We start from the raw sequence: 18,675 nt of genomic DNA on the forward strand, positions 1-18,675 counted from the left end.
GTCTTGCTCTGCCTCCTCCATTTTTGTTGTTGTTTTTTTAGACAGACTCTCACCCCGGTTGGAGTGCAGTGGCACAAAAGTGGCTCGCTGCAGTCTCGACCTCTGGGACTCAAGTGATTCTCCCACCTCAGCCTCCTGAGTAGTTGGGACTACATGCGTGCACCATCGTGCTCATTTGTGTTTTTAATTTTTTTGTAGAGATGATGTCTTACTATGTTGCCCAAGCTGGTCTCAATGTCCTAGGCTCAAGGGATCCTCTGGCCTCAGCCTCCCAAAAGTACCTGGATTACAGGCATGACCTGTTATTGTTTATGAATTGTGTGCTCTTTACGATTTTCTCTTTGCAAGAATTTATTCTTTGATTTAACCCACAATTACTACAACCACTGTCAGTCATAGAATTGCCAGAAATTAGGTAAATATTTTACTTGTTTTTATTAATCTTTCTTAAATGTACATGTAGCTTGCATTTATTTCAGTGTTTAAAGCTGGAGATGTTTTGGGTCTTTCTTTAGGACTTTGATGATGTTTTTGTGACCAAAAACATGCTGTGGGAACTTAATTCTTGTTTATAGAAATTAGTCTTTTTTTTTTTTTTTTTGAGACAGTGTCTTCCTCTGTTGGCCAGGCTAGAGCACAGTGGCTTAACCTCAGCTCACTGCAATCTCTACCTCCTGGGCTCAAGTGATCCTTCTACCTTCTACCTCAGCCTCCCAAGCAGCTAGGACTACAGGCTTTTTTTTTTGGGGGGGGGGGCGTAGAGATGAGTCTCACTCTATTGCCCAGGCTGGTCTTGAGCTTCTGAGCTCAAGTGAACCTCCCATCTTATCCTCCCAAAGGGCTGGGATTACAGGTGTGAGGCAGTGTGCCTGGCAAGCCTATGGCAAAATTGGCTTCCTGATATACACTTTTACTTAAAGTGACAGTTTCCAAGTACCTATCAACATTAAGTGATGACTTAAACTGTATAATCCTTTAACTATACTGCTGAATTCCGTATGCAAGTACCTTTCAGAGGATTTTTGCATCAGTCTTCATAAGGGATATTGGTCTGTAGTTTTCCTGTAGTACCTTTACTGGCCTTGGTATTAGGTTAAGGCACGCCTCATAGAATGTGTTAAGAGTATGCTCTCATCTTCAATTTTTGGGAAGTCTGAAATGATTGATGCAGTTCTTCTTTAAATGCTTGGTAGAATTCATCAGTGAAGCCATCAGGTTTAGGGCTTTTGACATGAGATGTTTGATTACTGATTGAATCTCTTTAGTAGTTACAAATCTACTCATATTTTTTATTTCTTCATGATTTAGTCGGGTAGGTTTAGTGTTTCTAGGAATTTCTCCATTTCACTTGGGTTATCCAATTTGTTGGCACACAATTGCTGATTGTACTCCCCTATAACCCTTTTCATTTCCGTGGAAATGGTAGTAATGTCCTCATTTTCATTTCTGATTTGTCTCCTTTGTCATGAGTAGATCTAGCTAAAGATCTGCAAAGTTTTTTGATTTTTGAATAACCAACTTTTGGTTTCATTTTGATTTTTCTGTATTATTTTTCTAGTCTCTATTTCATTTATATCTATTCTAATCTTTACTACTTCCTTTCTACTGCTAGCTCTGGGTTTAGTTTGCTCTTCTTTTTCAGTTGGAAAGTCAGACTGGTGATTTGATATTTGTCTTATTTTTTAAAATTATTTTTAATTTTGCTTTCTTCAGACCAGACTCTTATTTTTTAATGTAAGAATTTATAGCTAGAAACTTCCCCCTTGGCACTGCTGTTGCTGTGTCTCCTAAGTTTTGGTATGCTGTGTTTTCATTTTCACTTGTCTTTATAAGTATTTTATTATTTGTCTCATGGTTTCTTTTTTGATCTAATGGTTAAGAGTGTGTTAATTTCCATGATTTTAAAAATTTTCCAGTTTTCTTTTTGTTTTTGATTTCTAACTTCATCCCACTGCGGTCAAAGATACTTTGCTGTCTTTTAAAATCAATTCACACTTAATTTATGACCTCTCTTGGAATTTATCCTATGTATACTTGAGATTCAGAATGTGTATTTCATTGTTGGGTGGACTGTTCTGTGTATGGCTGTTAGATCTATTTGGTTTATTGTGTTGTGAAAGTCCTCTATTTCCTTGCTTAGATTTTGATGGTTCTATCCACTATTGAGATTGGGATATTAAAGTCTCCAACTCTTAATATAGAACTGTACTTTTCCCTTCAATTCTGTCAATTTTTGTTTCATATATGTTGATGGTTTATCATTAGGAGCATAAATGTTTACAACTGTTATACCTTCGTGCTGTATTGAACCTTTTATGTTTTCTATTTTTCTAAGACAGGATTGTGCTCTGTCACCCAGGCTGAAGTGCAGTGGTGTGATCACAGCTCACTGCAGCCTCCAATGCTTTGGCTCAAGCTATCCTTCTGCCTCAGCCTCCTGAGTAGCTGAGACTACAGGTACGTGCTTCCATGCTCAGCTAATTTTTAAATTTTCTGTAGAAACAGGGTTTCCTATGTTGCCCAGGCTGTCTCCAACTCCTGGTCTCAAGGCACCCTCATACCTTGGTCTCCCAAAGTGCTGAGATTACAAATGCATGAGCCAACGTACTCATCCTGAACCGTTTTTTAGTATATAACGTCCTTCTTTGTCATTAGTAACTTTTTTTGCTTTGAAGTGTATTTTGTTGGATACTAGTATCGCCATCCTTAATATCTGGTTATTAGTTTCATGGAATATCCTTTCCTGTCCTTTCACTTTCAACCTGTTTTTGTCTTTGGATCTTAAATCTCTTACAGACAGCATATACAGTCATATATCATTTATGTATGGGTACATATTCTTAGAAATGCATTGTTATGCAATTTCATCATCATGTAAATATCACAGAAACAAACCTAGATGGTATGGTATAGCCTATTGCTCCTAGGCTACAAAGCTGTATAGCATGTTACCATATTAAATACCGTAGGCAGCTGTAACCCAATGGTGTTTGTATATCTAAACATAGAAAATACATAGTAAAAATATGGTATTATAATCTTACCATTATATTACCATCCTATGTGCATTCCATCATTGACTGAAATGTTATGTGGCACAGGAGTCTTGAATCATGGTTTTTTAAACCAATTCTTCTAATCTCTGTCTTTTCATAGAAGTTTAACCCATTTACATTTAAAATAATTACTGATGAGGGAATTCTGTCATTTTGCTATTTTCTATATATTGCAGCTTTATTTTGTTCCTCATTTCTTATCCATCTCCTTTTGTGTTTAGTTGATTTTTGTAATGAAACTTTTAATTTCCTTTCTTATCTTCTTTTAGCTATTTTATTTGTGTTATCATGGGATTACATTTAACATTCTAAATAAGAAAGCTTCTAACATAAATTTATAGCAGCTTAATTTGAAAAACATACAAAAACGGCTCCTTAACTGCCCTGTTCCCTACCCCTTTCAGCTGTTGATATCACATAATTACATCTCTATACAACGTGTATCCACAACAAACTAAATATATTAGTCCCTTAAATTAAGCAGAAAATAAAATGTGGAGTTACCTGTTGCGAGAATGTTTTCTGGGTACACGACCACAAAGTGCATTGTAGGATGCAGTGACCTAAAAATGCATACCAGTGCTAAAATAACTGCTGCTGTCTGCAACATCCCTCCTCCCCTTAGGAATGTTGACCAGACTCTACAAAACCCAAACAGTTCCTGTAAGCAGAGAGTAAACAGATTAAGAAAACAACCAGATGGCTTAACATACCATCAGTGACTTCCCCCAGCCCCTCCATTCCCTCTTCATGATATAAAAGACTAGACAGGCATGCGCTATAAGCACTGAAATCTACCTTGTCTTGCTGCTGCCCGAGTCTGCCTTGTAAATTTCCCCTGAATAAATCTTTGACTACCTGCCAACCTGGAATCATCTGCCTCTTTCTTTGGTCTGATGGCAAATCAGTAATTTGCTTCCACTTGTAGAGGGCAGTTCTCAGTCCTGGCAGGGAGTTTTTCCAACACAACTAAAGTTACAATAATACTAGCTTTTAGACTAATCATTGGTTTTTGTTAATGTATTGGTCTCAAGTCATGTTGTAAACAAAAAGTGGAGTTACATACCATTGTTACAATAATACTAGCTTTTATAATTTCCCATGTATTTACCTTTACTTATCTTTATTTCTTTATACAGGTTCAGTTACTGTCTAGTGTCCTTTCAACTTGCAGGACTCCATTTAGCATTTCTTATAGGGCAGGTCTAGTGGTAATGAACTCCCTCAACTTTTGTTTATCTGGAAAGTCTTACCTCCTACTTCAATTTCGAAGGACAGTTTTTGCCAGATATGCGATTCTTTTTTTTTGTTTTTGACACGGAGTCTCACACTGTTGCCCAGGCTGGAGGGCAGTGGCACGATCTCAGCTCACTGGAAGCTCCACCTCCTGGATTCACGCCATTCTCCTGGAGTAGCAGGAACAACAGGTGCCTGCCACCATGCCCGGATAATTTTTTGTATTTTTAGTAGAGATGGGGTTTCACTGTACCAACCAGGATGGTCTGGATCTCCTGACCTCGTGATCTACCCGCCTCGGCCTCCCAAAGTGCTGGGATTACGGGCATGAGCCACCGCGCCCTGCCAGATATGGGATTCTTGATTGACAGATTTTTTTTCTTTTACCACTTTGATTATATTAGCTCATTGTCTTCTGGCCTCCAAAGTTTTTGATAAGAAATCTGCTGATAATCTTATTGAGGATCATTTGTATGTGAAGAGTCATTTCTCTTTTGCTGCGTTCAAAATTCTCTTTTGATAGTTTGATTATAATGTATCTCAGTATGGGTTTCTTTGAGTTCATCCTACTTGAAGTTTATTGAACTTCTTAGATATTTATATTCATGTTTTTCATCAAATATGGGAAGTTGTTGGTCATCATTTCTTCAAATACTCTCACCAGCCTTTTCTCTCTCTTCTCCTCTGTAATTATCACAATGTGTATGTTGATCTGCTTGAGGTATCCCACAAGTTCCTTAGGCTCCTTTCACAATTCTTCAATCTCTTTTCTTTCTGTTCCTCAGACTCAATAATTTCCGTTATCCTTTCTTCAAGTTTTCTGATTCTTTCTTCTAACTGTTCAATGTGCCTTTGAATCCCTCTTGTGAATTTTTCATTTCAGTTATTGTACTTTTTAGCTCCAGAATTTCTTTTTGGTTTCTTTAAGGTTTCCTATCTGTTTTTGATATTTCCATTTTGTTCATACGTAATTTTCTTGACTTTAAATTCCTTTTGTTTTTTTGAGTCTCTTTAGGTTTCATTTGAATGGGTTACACTTTCCTGTTTCTTTGTATCCTTTGTGATATTTTTGTTGAAAACCAGACATTAGAATTTACTAATGTGTTAACTCTGGAAATCAGATTCTTCCTCTTCTCCAAAGTTTGCTGTTTTTGTTACTGTTTTTATTTTTATTTTTATTTTTTTGATTGTTGTAAGCCCTCTTTGCCTAGGATGAGCCTGAAGTATAAATCTAAGGCCTTCTCAGGTCTTTTCTGAGCCTGCACCATCCCCTAGGCATGCGCCATGACTTTCTGGTTTCCCTCATATATGCAATTATGTTTTTGTCTGGCTCCCAAAAGGGGAAAATGAGAAAAATGAATGGGAGTGGAGAGGGAAGCACCAGCTCTTTAATTCTCCTGGAAGTCACTTCAACCAGATGAGGGGCTTGCAACAATAGAAGTGCAACAATGGCTAATGACTCTCTGCACCTCTGTGATCACAAGTAGCAGTTAGGAATCAGAGCTCAGATCTAATGTTTTGAGGACATTGTCCTTTTTGCCCCCCTAGCTCCTACAAGCTGTGTGCAAACCACTCTAGGAACATGGGCACAGCTGCCTGCCATGAGATTCGGTGGTAGAAGATGGTTAGCTGCTACTGTGCTAAGAGTGGAAATTGACCAATTTTTTTTTTATTTTTTTGAGACAGAGTCTCGCTCTGTCACCCAGGCTGGAGTGCAGAGACATGATCTTGGCTCACTGCAACCTTTGCCTCCCAGATTCAAGTGGTTCTCTTGCCTCAGCCTCCAGAGTAGCTGGGACTATAGGCGTTCACCATCACGCCTGGCTAATTTTATATTTTTAGTAGTGACGGATTTTGCCATGTTGGCCATGCTGGTCTTGAACTCCAGACCTCAGGTGATCCACCCACCTCGACCTCCCAAAGTGCTAGGATTACAAGCATGAGCCACTGAATCCCACCTCTTTTTCTTTCTTTTTTTTTTTTTTTTTGGTCTTAAAACAACATGCATTTATTTGGGTCACAATGCTATAGATTGGCTATTTGGGCTGGGCTCCTCTGGGCAATTCTTCTGGTCTCTGCTGGACTCACTCACGCATTTTTTCCCCAGTTGCTAGGTTGGCTAAGTGTTGGCTAGTCTAAGACAGATGGCTCACTGCTGCTCCACATAATCTCATCCCCCAATAGGCTAGCCCTGGTTTATTCTATAGCAGCTGAGCAGGATCCCAAAAAAGCAAGTGGAAGCATGCAAGACCTCTTAAAGGTTACACTTAAAACAACCACATGATCACTTTCAGCACATTCCATTGGGCAAAACTTCATAACAAGGCTAGCTCAGACTCAGGGTTGAGGAAATAGATTCCACTCCTTAATGAGAAGAGTTACAGAGATACATTGCAAATGAATGAATATAGGGAGAAACAAAGAACTGGAGACATTTCTGCAATCCTCTTCAAAGCATTAGCATATACATTTTGCCTTAGGCTTTATTTTTTAAGGGACTCAGGCAATGACAGTGTCTATTACACTAATTTTTTTTTTTAAAGAAATTGACCAAAATGAACCACAATGTACTGTCCAAGTCTTCCTCTCGAAGCTGCAAGTTTCAATAAATTCTACAGTTCTAAAATACAGATGTTCCTTGACTTATGATGGAATTATATACCAGATAAATCCATCACAAGTTGAAAATATCTTAAGTCAAAAACACACTTTCGACATATTATTTTTAACTTACAACGGGTTTATCTGGGACATAACCTCACTGTAAGTTGAGAAGCATACTAAAATCTATAACATTTTTGGACTATTGTAAAGTTGAAAAATCGTAAGTGAAACCATCATTAAGTCAGGTATTGTCTGTACATAAGACAGACTCTGCCAGTGTAATTTTTGTCTAGGTAAGGAGACAGATTTCTTGTGCTTCCTATTCTGCCATTTTCCTAGAATCCTCTATTTGTTTCATTTTCATTCATTCTATATCGATTAATATTAAACATCTAATATTGTGACTTTATATACTACTTTGGCTGAACTCTCATGTTTCTATTTTTTTGTTCTCATTGTGATTAATTTCTAAATAGTTTATAAATCCGCAATTGCAGTTGTGATTTTCTCCTTGACCCAGATTTAAGGCATTTTTCCCTTTAGCTTCCAATTAGATGAATTTCCTTTTATCTTTTTATCTAAAAAATTATTTTTAGGCTCTCTGTTAACAGAGTGTGTAACTTAAAATTGAGATTTTTTTGGTGTAAATCTTAAAAATCAATTTTTATAAATGTTTCCTGGTCACCAAAGGTAACATCTCTATCTGCAAGTTATGAAGTTTAATATAGCTGTTAAATCTTGTATAGACACTTAGGTTCTTTTGAAAATTATTGTCTATTACTTCCCTGTTGAGGTTTCAAATACAAAGAATGGTATATAATCAAACAATCTAAAGGTGAGGAGAAAGAGAATGTGATGGTTAATACTGACTGTCAACTTGATTAGATTGAAGGATACAAAGTACTGATCCCTTGTGTATCTGTGAGGGTGCTGCCAAAGGAGTTTAACATTTGAGTCAGTGGGCTGGGAAAGACAGACCCACCCTTAATCTGGGTGGGCACCATCTAGTCAGCTGCCAGCATGACCAGAATATAAAGCAGGCAGAAAAATGTGAAAAGATTAGACTGGCTTAGCCTCCCAGCCTATATATTTCTCCTGTGCTGGATGCTTTCTGTCCTCAAACATCAGATTCCAAGTTCTTCAGGAACTCAGATTGGTTTCCTTTCTTGCAGCTTGCAGATGGTATACTGCGGGACCTTGTGATGGTGTGAGTTAAAACTACTTAATAAACTCCCCTTTATATATAAATATATGTATCTATTCTATTAGTTCTTTCTCTCTAGAGAACCCTAATACAGATTTTGGTATCAGGAGTGATTCTAGAAGAACAGAATATTAAAGATGGAGTTCTTTTGTTGGTTTTGGGGTTTCTGGAGTTGGCTGCTTAATATGATTAGACCCCAAAATGCTAAGGACTCTAATAGTATGGAGAACACTGATAGTCGTTGGCATGAACTTTTTAGAGAGTTATGAAAAATAAATGCATTTGACACTCCTGATTCATCACTTGTGAGAGGCAAGGAGTTTAGTGACTCTATATATAATACCTTTGACTGTATATGGAGAACCAAGGAACACAATTAAGTTGGTTGGTTGTTCCTAAGTTCACTGGACAAAGTGAATCCAAAAGGATTCTAACTCCTGGCTTCAGAAGCAGATACTGAGCCTCAAATCTGCTAAGATTGTCCTAAGTGAGGGTCTTATCTCCTGTAGAGAAAGAACTGAAATTGTGGAAAAACAGACACAAGCTCTTATCATGCAAGTAGCTGACCTGCAATGAAAGGTGCATGCACAGCCTCGCCAGGTGTCTACTGTTGAAGTGACAGCATCGATTGGAAAATAATGAGACACTGCAAGTTGGAATGGGGACGTGTGGGAGGACCCTGATGAAGTTGGGGACACTAAGCTTGTAAACACTGATGAACTTTTTTTGCCAAAAGAAACAGCTTCCCCATCCCCAGTAGTGGCAACATCCCCTCCCTGACCCACACTGCCATCAGCCTTTCTACCTTTGTCGGAGGAGATAAACCCTACGCTGCCTAAGGCAACACTGATGACCTCCCCTGAGGCAGTTGCCAGGCAAGAATCTCTTCAGGAGCCACCCCCAACACCCTTGTTTGCTTCCAGATCTATAACTAGACTAAAGTCCCGGCAGGCCCCTAAAGGTGAGGTTCAGAGTGTGACCCATGAGGAGGTGCGCTATACTTGAAAATAACTGCTTGAGCTTTTTAATTTATATAAGCAGAAATCTGGAGAGCAGGCATGGGAATGGATATTAAGGGTGTGAGATAATGGTGGAAGGAACACAGAGTTGGATCAGGCTGAATTTATTGATTTGGGCCCACTAAGTGGGGATTCTGTATTTAATGTTGCAGCTCGGTGAGTTAAAAAAGGTTCTAATAGTTTATTTGCTTGGTTAGCTGAAATACGGATTAAAAGATGGCCCACTATGAGCAAGCTGGAAATGCCTAATCTCTCTTGGTTTAATGTAGAGGAACGGATCCAAAGGCTTAAGGATATTGGGATGGTGGAGTGGATTAGTCACTTTAGATATACTCATCCCAGCTGGGAGGGTCCAGAAGACAGACCCAGAACCCCTTGAATGAAGGGGAGGCTGGTCCCCTTGAGGAAGGACCCCACTACATTACCAACAATTTAGGCTGTTAATCTTTCTCCCATTCTTCCCCAAGGAGACCTCCAGCCTTTTACCAGGGTAAAACTCTGCACTAGGGAAAGGGAAATGATCCAACATTTCGGGTACTACTGGACACTGGCTCTGAGCTGACGTTGATTCTAGGGGACCCAAAATGTCATTGTGCTCCTCCAGTTAACATAGGAGCTTATAAAATTCAGGTAATTAATGAAGTTTTAGCTCAGGTCCAGCTGACAGTGTGTCCGATGGGTCCCCACACTCATCCTGTGGTAATTTTCCCAGTGCTAGAATGCATAATTGGCACAGGCATACTTAGCAGCTGGCAGAACCTCCCCCCGCATTGGCTCCCTGACTAGTAGAGTAAGGGCTATTATGGTGGAAAAGGCCAAATGGAAGCCATTAGAGCTGCCTCTACCTAGAAAAATAGTAAATCAAAAACAGTATCACATCCCTGGAGGGGTTGCAGAGATTAGTGCCACCATCAAGGACTTGAAAGACGCAGGGGTGGTGATTCCCACTACATCCCTGTTCAACTCTCCCATTTGGCCTGTGCAAAAGACAGATAATCTTGGAGAATGACAGTGGATTATCTATCGTAAGCTTAACCAAGTGGTGACTCCAATTGCGTCTGCTGTATCAGATGTGGTTTCATTGCTTGAGCAAATTAACACATCTTCTGGTACCTGGTATGCAGCCATTGACTTAGCAAATGCCTTTTTCTCCATTCCTGTCCATAAGGCCCACCAGAAGCAATCTGCCTTCATCTGGCAAGTCCAACAATATACCTTTACTGTACTACCTCAGAGGTGTATCAACTCTCTGGCTGTGTCATAATCTTATTTGGAGAAACCTTGATCTCTTTTTGCTTCCACAAGCTGCTGGTCCATTACATTGATGATATTATGCTGATCAGATCCAGTGAGCAAGAAGTAGCAAACACACTGGACTTACTGGTGACACAGAAGATGGAAAATAAATCTGACTAAAATTCAGGGACTTTCTACCTCAGTAAAATTTCTAGGGGTCCAGTAGTGTGGGTCCTGTCAAGATGTTCCTTCTAAAGTGAAAGATAAATTGCTGCATTTGGCCCCTCCTACACCAAGAAAGAGGAACAACGCCTAGTGGGCCCATTTGGATTTTAGAGGCAACACATTCCTCATTTCGGTGTGTTACTCTGGCCCATTTACTGAGTGACCCAAAAGGCTGCCAGTTTTGAGTGGGGTCCAGGAGAAGGCTCTGCAATAGGTCCAGACTGCTGTGCAAGCTGCTCTGCCACTTGGGTCATATGACCCAGCAGATCCAATGGTGCTTGAGGTGTCAGTGACACCTCAAGGGATGCTGTTTGCAGCCTTTGGCAGGCCCCCATAGGGGAATCACAGAAGAGGCCTCTAGGATTTTGGAGCAAGGCCTGCCATATTCTGCAGATAACTACTCTCCTTTTGAGAGACATCCCTTGGCCTGTCACTAGGCTTTGGTGGAAACTGAACATTTGACTATGTGTCATCAAGTCACCATGCAACCTGAACTATCATGAACTGGGTGCTTTCTGACCCATCTAGCCGTAAAGTGGGTCATGCACAGCAGCATTCCGTCATCAAATAGAAGTGGTATATACGTGATCGGGCTCAAGCAGGTCTCGAAGGTACAAGTAAGTTACATGAGGAAGTGGCTCAAATGCCCATGGTCTCCACTCCTGCCACCCTGACTTCTCTCTCCCAGCCTGCACCAATGGCCTTATGGGGAGTTCCCTATGATCAGCTGACAGAGGAAGAAAAGACTAGGGCCTGGTTCACAGATGGTTCTGCACGATATGTAGGCACTACCCGAAAGTAGACAGCTACAGCACTACAGCCCCTTTCTAGGACATCCCCTAAGGACAGCAGTGAAAGGCAATCTTCCCAGTGGGCAGAACTTTGAGCAGTGCACCTGACTGTGCACTTTGCATGGAAGGAGAAATGGCCAGATGTGCAATTATATACTGATTCATGGGCTGTAACTAATGATTTGGCTGGATGGTCAGGGACATGGAAGAAGCACAATTGGAAAATTGGTGACAAAGAAATCTGAGAAAGAGGTATGTGGATGGATCTCTCTGAGTGGTCAAAAACCGTGAGGATATCTGTATCCCATGTGAGTGCTCACCAATGGGTGACCTCGGCAGAGGATTTTAATAATCAAGTGGATAGGATGAGCCCTTCTGTGCATATCACTCAGTCTCTTTCCCCAGTTACCCCGTCATTGCCCAATGGGCCCATGAACAAAGTGGCCATCGTGGCAGGGATGGAGGTTACATATGGGCTCAGGAACATGGACTTCCACTCACCAAGGCTGACCTGGCTACCGCCACTGCTCAGTGCCCAATTTGCCAGCAGCAGAGACCAATACTGAGCCCTCAATATGGCACCATTCCTTGGGGTGACCAGCCAGCTACCTGATGGCATGTTGATGATACTGGACCTCTTTCATCATGGAAAGGGCAGAGGTTTGTCCTCACTGTACTAAACACTTATTCCAGATATGGGTTTGCCTATCCTGCATGCAATGCTTCTGCCAAGACTACTACTATCTGTGCACTCACAGAATGTCTTATCCACCGTCATGGTATTTCACACAGCATTGCCTCTGACCAAGGCACTCATTTTATGGCTAAAGAAGTGTGGCAGTGGGTTCATGCTCATGGAATTCACTGGTCTTACCATGTCCCCCATCATCCTGAAGCAGCTGGACTGATAGAACAAATGGCCTTTTAAAGTCACAATTACAACGTCAACCAGGTGACAACACTTTGCAGGGCTGGGGCAAAGTTCTCCAGAAGGCCATGTATGCCCTGAATCAGTGTCCAATATATGGTATTATTTCTCTCATAGCCAGGATTCACAGGTCCAGGAATCAAGGGGTGGAAGTGGCACCACTCATCATCACCCTTAGAGATCCACTAGCAAAATTTTTGCTTCCTGTTCCCACAACATTATATTCTGCTGGATTAGAGGTCTTAGTTTCAAAGGGAAGAACACTGCTGCCAGGAGATACAACAGCAATTCCATTAAACAGGAAGATTGTCAACTGGACACTTGGGGCTCCTCCTACCTTTAAGTCAACAGTCTAAGAAGGGAGTTATAGTGTTGGCTGGGGTGACTGACCCAGACTATCAAGATGAAATCAGTCTACCACTCCACAACGGAGGTAAGGAGGCATATGCATGGAACACAGGAGATCTATTAGGGCATCTCTCAGTATTACCATGCCCTGTGGTTGAAGTCAATGGGAAACTATAAGAGTCCAGTCCAGGCAGGACTACAAATGGTCCAGACCCTTCAGGAATGAAGGTTGGGGTCACTCCACCAGGAAAAAAACCACAACCTGCTGAGGTGCTTGCTGAAGGCAAAGGGAACAAAATGGGTAGTAGAAGGCTAGTCATCCATACCAGCTACCACCAAGTGAACAGCTGCAGAAATGAAGACTGTAATTGTCCTGAGTATTTCCTTCTTCTTTTGTTAAAAACATGTTCATGCATATATACACTTGTACTAAGGAAATATCTTCATTTCATTTCCTTTTCTTGAGACGGAGCCTCACTCTTTTTTTTTTTTTTTTTGAGATGGAGTCTCGCTCTGTTGCCTACGCTGGAGTCCAGTGGCAAGATCTCGGCTCACTGCAACCTCTGCCTCCTGGGATCAAGCGATTCTTCTGCCTCAGCCTCCCGAGTAGCTGGGATTACAGGCTTGCGCCACCATGCCTGGCTAATTTTTGTACTTTTAGTAGAGACGAGGTTTTACCATGTTGGCCAGGCTGGTCCTCAACTCCTGACCTCAAGTGATCCACCCAGCAGGGCCTCCCAAAGTGCTGGGATTGCAGGCGTGAGCCACCATGTCCGGCCATATTATTTTTGTGAAAATGTGTTCTGAGGTCTAAACATTCAGCTTACAAATCCCTTTTGCAACATGAGTGTTTGTAGAGTATGTAAGTGTCTTGAATGTGTGCATGTGAGTATATGAACGTGAATGTGTAAGCGCACAAGTGTAAGTGCATGAGTGTTAGTGTGTGCATGCATAGGAATGTGTGTAAATCTGGTTGTGAGAGTTTGACTGTGTGTGTGGGGAGGGCTGCAAGTGCTGAGAGCTGTCAAGAATGAGGACTTTTATTTCTCCTTATCAATCTCTAGATCCTGCTTTATTTTATCCTCTCCTAAGTCTTATGCAAACTTAAGACAACTCAGGTTGAGACCCTCTATTACTGTCAAAAGCCATTACTCGCCTCGGCCTCCCAAAGTGCTGGGATTACAGGTGTGAGCCACCGCGCCCAGTCTCATTTTATCACGTGATGTCAGATTTACTTCATATCAGCATTTAAGTATTGTTAACTTTATGTAATAGCATTTGGGTTGGGGACTGGTGTGTTTCCACTTGTACAAAGGATAGCTGTATTAGATGTAATTATGACCTTATTATTGTCATTATTTGAAGATTATGAATGATCTCAGGAGATGTGTATGTGTTCAACTTGACAAGGGGTGGACTTGTGATGGTTAATACAGTCAACTTGATTGGATTAAAAGATGCAAAGTACTGATCCTGAGTGTGTCTGTGAGAGTGTTACCAAAGGAGATTAACATTTGAGTCAGTAGGCTGGAAAAGGCAGACCCACCCTTAATCTAGGTGGGCACCATCTAATCAGCTGCCAGCACAACCAGAATATAAAGCAGGCAGAAAAACATGAAAAGACTAGATTGGCTTAGCCTCCCAGCCTACAGCTTTCTCCCATGTTGGATGCTTCCCGTCCTCGAACATTGGACTCCAAGTTCTTCAGCTTTGAAATTCGACTGGCTTCCTTTCTCCTCAGCTTGCATATGGCCTACTCTGGGACCTTGTGATCATGTGAGTTAATACTACTTAATAAACTCCTATTATAGATGTGTGTGTGTGTGTGTGTGTGTGTGTGTGTGTGTACCTCCTATTAGTTCTGTCCCTCTAGAGAACCTGGACTAATAAAGAGAACAAGATAGAGGAGGAAATTGTACTTTTTACATATATCAGAGGCCGATTGTACTTTTTACATATATCAAATATTTGCAAGTCTTGCTAATTCACAATTTGGGTTTATTAGCTAGAAGAATCTCACTACCACAGGTAGACTCATCTTCAGTTTATTGTCCAATACAGAAGGTCTGCCATCCTAGCTTCCTGTTTGCCTACAAGTGGGCAGAGTCATTTTTAATCTTTCTTACTGTGAACATACTTCAATTAATTTAGAATTCTTGAAGTCCAGGCCAAGCACCTCTAGGGTAATATTTAGCATTCTATTTTATCCAGGTGTTCACTAACGGTTCCATATTAACTTGCTTCTGCAGATACAGTATAAATTCCTCATGGGCTAAAATCACACCTTATTTTGTATCTTCCCCTGTACCAACCACTAGCATAGTACTGAATACATAGTTCAAATGCTATTAACTCCACAATGATCTTAACTATGAAGATATGACTTGAAGAATTCTGAAACTCACTAAGCTAACCTATAAAAGGATACTAATTTGCTACTTATGTACTGAAATTAAAGCCCTAGTATGATGTTTGGGGTTGCCAAATACAGTGATATGGTAATTCGGTGGAGGCCAGCAAGGCCAATGCCATACTTCTCAGGGTAACTGGAATTGTGTCTTCAAAGGAGAAGTAATTCCCACTATCAACTGGGATACACAGGGTATCAGATTTGTGAGAAGAGCCCTTTTGTAGGCTCAAGGAGTGCCAGTGGCATTCAAGAAGGATGGAGGGAGAGAGGATTTTTGTCCCCAAGGGGCATCTGGCAACATTTTGAGACAGTTTTGGTTGGTGGTGGGGTGCTAATGGGATTTACTGGGTAGAAGCCAGGGATGCTGATAAAATAAACATCCCACAATGCACAGGACAACCCTCCACAACAAAGAATTATCTAGCTTAGAATGTCAATAGTACCAAGGTTGAGAACCCTTTCTTTCGTAGGCAATCAAGGGAATTCTTTGTCCTCTGTGCTCAGACCTGAACTTAAAGAGCAAAATCATCTAAGAGCTGTTTCTAAGACAAGTTAGAAAATTGGCACTGTCATCAGGAGGTGGCATCTCTAGTTTAAAAAAAATGCTGAAATTGAGTAGTCTTATTTTGTATATAAGATTATCCTTATGCTACTCTGTTTTCTACTTTTTTTTTTTTTTTTTGAGACAGAGTCTTGCTCTTGTCGCCCAGGCTGGAATGTAATGGCACAATCTTGGCTCACTACAACCTCTGTCTCCGGGGTTCAAGTGATTTGCCTGCCTCAGCCTCCTGAACAGCTGGGATTAAAGGTGCCCAGCACCACGCCCAGCTAATTTTTGTATTTTTAGTAGAGATGGGGTTTCTCCATGTTGGCCAGGCTGGTCTCGAACTCCTGACCTCATGATCCACCCTCCCAAAGTGCTGGGATTACAGGCGCGAGCCACTGCGCCCAGCCTGTTTTTTACTTTCATGTTTTAGAGATGGGGGTCTCACTGTGTTACCCAGGCTGGAGTGCAGTGGTGCAACTATAGCTCACTGCAGACTTGAACTCCTGGGCTCCAGAGATCCTCCGGCCTCAGCCTCCTGAGTAGCAGCAAGTAGAGGGGTACACAACCACACCCACATTTTTTTTTTTTTTTTTTTTTTGAGACAGGAGGTCTCACTCTGTTGCCCAGACTAGAGTGCAGTTTTGCGATTTCGGCTCACTGCAAACTCTACCTCCCTGGTTCAAGCGATTCTCCCACCTCAGCCTCCGGAGTATCTCGGATTACAGGCGTGGGCCACCACACCTGGCTAATTTTTGTATTTTTTGGTAGAGATGGGGTTTCACCATGTTGGCCAGGTTGGTCTCAAATTTCTGGCCTCAAGCAGTCCTTCTGCCTTGGCCTCCCAAAGCATTGGGATTATAGGCATGAGCCACCACACCCAGGTACTACTGTGTGATTTTAATATCCAATGTTTTTTCTTCTATTACAAAAGTATCTTTACATACTTATCGTACCCTAAGCCATTGAAATTGTTCCATTTTAAGTTGTACTGACAAAGGATCCAAATTTAGTTTCTGCTCAGCTGTGTAGCGAAGTATTCAGGAAAGGGTTACATGTTCACACTTTGAGGCCAAGTGGTAGTAACTCCAAGGACAAAATGAACTGTCAAAAAACAGGGCTGCATAATCCATCCATTTTTCCCAACAGCAGAATCTCCTCCAATTATCAATTCTGGAGATTCCGGGGTTATTCAATTAAGAAGAGTAGCACATACTTCAGTTACATGACGACACTCGCAAAATACAAGCTGAAAATACAAAACTCCTCATAACGATATCAAGGGCCAACAAGGATTTTAAAAATTTAAGTGGGGCTGAACTGTGTGTAATTGGTGAAATGTTCAAGTTAACAATCCTTACATACGAAATCTCTCACTTCACTGACTTAATTCATTATTTGCTGAATAAACAATAAACTTCCAGCCAGTAGTCAAGAGCTGGCAATCTAGCTAGTAGGACATGACATATAATCATGAAACAGCAAAAACAGTATTCAAAGATTAAATTAGCAATACCCCAAAAAGTGTGTTAGAGTTAGCATAAAGCATAAAGAATTTCTGATGTAGTTTACCAAGATCTAAACTAAAAAGTCCACAATACAAAAAAGAACAGGGGTGCAATGATGCTGGGTTTTTTTTACCATCCTTGAAATTCTCCCATTAACCACAGCTTTCAGTTTTCAACTGCTCTTCGCCCTTAAATCTTCAGATTCCCTCCTTTGAATGGGATAGGTAGAGTAGATTAGAAGAAATATATTCCGAGGCTCTCTAAGAGTCTCTGGATGATTAACCTTCATGAAAATAACCTCATAGATAAGTAATTAGGATTTTTCACCCCATTTCTATAAACTTGGTAAGTAAACTTTTTTTTCTAGCGAACTTGGTATATTAGTGACTGTAGAAAGTCTTTCTACAGCAACAGAAATTACTCTATATCAAGGCTGTTGCAAATTCCTGGCAACTCCCGGCAAGTTTAAGTTCTACCTAACTCATCTGTTCTGATTACATTTTCATTTCATCTGACGGAATAAGCAGCTCATCTCCTTTCCTAGAACTTTTAGTGTTCAATTGTCCCCCTCACTTCAGTTAAGGCCTGCCATGTCCTCCTCTCCGACAGTCCTTGACTTTGCCAATGGCATATTCATTTGCTCAAACAGATGTCACTGCAAAACAAAACAAACTTTTAACAAAAAGCAATCTGTTTGCATATTTGGGACCTTTAGTATGACAATATAGGACGTTTCCTCAGAAGAATTCACGGAGATTCGTTAAGGTTGGGGGTTTAATCTATCGATATTTTCCTTAGGTAGACAAAGACAACCTCTAAGTGCGCTCAGTTAATCTTTAACCGCTACATCATCGTCACCCAGGCACTAAGACAGAACTAGGGCATAACGAGTTTTATTTCCACCAGAGGCGCCTAGTAACTCCCAGGTTCAATGCTCCCAGGTGGCCGACATGTGATGTGCTCTACTTTTCGGGCTGGGGACATTAACCCAACAAACTGTGGTCACAAGGATCACGCGGATATTCTTGGGGACTTGGGGGATGCCTGGCGAAATGCGCTGTGCCTACGCCTCGAACTCTCGCCTGCTCTCCGGTGGGCGGCCTCCAACTCCAGCCTGCTCTCCGGCAGCCCACAGCAATGCGCCTGCCAAGACCTTAGGCTTCAAAACGCAGTGAGGCCCAGAGCTCGCCTCCAAGTGCGCCCCGCACCGGGCAGGCTTTCGGCGATGACTCGCGTCCCACCCATCTAGCCCTGGCCGCCGTCCCAACTCCCGCAGTTCACAGAGGCGGCGGCGGTGGTGAGCGCAGCCGATGCCACATCCCCAGCGGCAAGCTGAGGGAACCTGCCTCCTCTCCGGGGCAACCAAACGATACATCGGTGCCAGAACCGACCCGACGCCGGAATCCGGCGACGTCCTTACCGTCGCTCTCCAGGCACACGCCCCCGTCAAAGGCGGCTCTGCGGCCCTCTCGCGAGAGAGCGCCCATGGCACCTCCTTCCTCTCAGCTGTCTGTCTCTCCCCGCCCCCGGAGTGATTGCGCGGCTTCCTCCAGAGGGCGGGAACGT

General features: G+C 41.7%; 1 long non-coding RNA gene across 1 annotated transcript in view; it reads right to left on the reverse strand.

The window, feature by feature from the left end:
* The window catches only part of LOC119621855 (uncharacterized), a 38,445-nt gene extending 19,773 nt beyond the window's left edge, over nt 1-18,672 (reverse strand). Inside the window, exon 1 of the long non-coding RNA XR_005238442.2 lies at nt 18,530-18,672. This is a non-coding gene — a long non-coding RNA (uncharacterized lncRNA). The remainder of the gene's footprint in view (nt 1-18,529) is intronic.
* Nucleotides 18,673-18,675: the final 3 nt, after the last annotated feature.

This window comes from Chlorocebus sabaeus, chromosome 7, assembly GCF_047675955.1.
Source record: "Chlorocebus sabaeus isolate Y175 chromosome 7, mChlSab1.0.hap1, whole genome shotgun sequence".
Classification (NCBI taxonomy): Eukaryota; Metazoa; Chordata; class Mammalia; order Primates; family Cercopithecidae; genus Chlorocebus; species Chlorocebus sabaeus.